The sequence below is a fragment of the Meleagris gallopavo genome, chromosome 28, assembly GCF_000146605.3.
Source record: "Meleagris gallopavo isolate NT-WF06-2002-E0010 breed Aviagen turkey brand Nicholas breeding stock chromosome 28, Turkey_5.1, whole genome shotgun sequence".
Taxonomy (NCBI): Eukaryota; Metazoa; Chordata; class Aves; order Galliformes; family Phasianidae; genus Meleagris; species Meleagris gallopavo.
Genome location: NC_015038.2, coordinates 3629691 through 3630975, shown reverse-complemented (window position 1 = coordinate 3630975; position 1285 = coordinate 3629691). Strand labels below are relative to the sequence as shown.

The window sequence follows — 1285 nt, the reverse complement described above, 5'->3', positions numbered from 1 at the left end:
CAAGCTGATGCCATCCAGCCCCTCTTGCACAACTTCCCCCAACCCTCACTCAGATGTCACCACCACACGCTCAGCCCCGCACGTCCCCACAGCCCCAACACGGGGGCACCACGAGGCCCCAAATGGGTGCAGTGGGATGTTCCCCCTCCCACTCAATCCCCCTCCCCCTTGGGGTCCCCCATTTCTGCAGAAGAGCCTTTTATGGCCACATCCTCTGCACCTCAAACAGCTCACAGCCACATGCCGCTGCCTCGTTAGTCACAGCGTTAACGAGGAGCCTGGAAAGGCCCTGGAGGGGGGACGTGCCTTCCTTGGAAGCACCCTCACCCCATTTCCCTGCACTGGGGGAATTGGGCACCATGGTTGTGTCAATGGGTTCAGGTTCCCAACGTTCCCAGGTTCCCAATGGATCGGGTTCAGGTCACCAACAGGCTCAGGTTCTGAATAGTTGTGGGTTCCCGATGGGTTCAAGTTCCCAATAGGTTCAGGAATCCAAAAGGTTTGGGTCCCCATTGGGTTCTGGTCCCATTGGGTTCAGGTCCCCATTCTGTTCTGTCCCCATGCAGCCCCACTCACTCTGCCTGGGGTCACGGGGTGCTGCTTCCCAGGGGTGGGGCAGAGGGGTTGGGATGCGGTGCTGTGCCGTGGAGATCCCAGAAACCTCGCTCCAAACTCAGCCCCAATCCCACTGAATGGCCGTCCCACCCCATAAAGGCCCCATCCCACCTCCCTGCCCCTTTGTGTGCCCTCAATGCCCCTAATTACGGCCGTGTGCCACAGCTGCTGGAAATCCCCATCTGGGGGACGGTGCTGTGGGTCTCAATGGGGACACAGCCCCATAGGGGGACCCCACTGCTCCCTCCTCACCCAAAACAGCTTGGGGAGGGGAGGGAATCCCATTGTATGGCTTTTGTCCCTCACATATCAGGCTTGGGGCTGTGGGGGGGCACACACAGCCCTCCCTCCATACAGCCTCACTTCTCCCCACCCCACCAAACCCCATTGCTGCTCTCTCCCTGCAGCCCCACTGCTCCCCCCATACCAATACCCCAAGCGAGCATTCTGCCCCAAACTCTCTCTTTGCCCCCCAGACCTCTCCCTCTTCCCTTTGGGGACAGAATGGGGACCGGACTAAGACAACCCCCCCCCAACCTCTCTAACCCCCCCGCCCATCCCCACATCCCTGTGTTGGGGGCTGCAACCCCACAACTCCCGCGGGGCCGTCCCCACCGCAGAGGGACTTTTGTGTCCCCCACAGAAGTGTCACCTCAACGTTCCCAGCTCG

At 60.8% G+C, this 1285-nt stretch overlaps 1 protein-coding gene across 1 annotated transcript in view; it reads left to right on the top strand.

Annotated features, from left to right (window-relative positions):
- The window catches only part of LOC104914518 (epidermal growth factor receptor kinase substrate 8-like protein 3), a 3338-nt gene that overhangs the window by 1581 nt on the left and 472 nt on the right, over positions 1 to 1285 (top strand). The gene's annotated exons all lie outside the window — the stretch shown is intronic.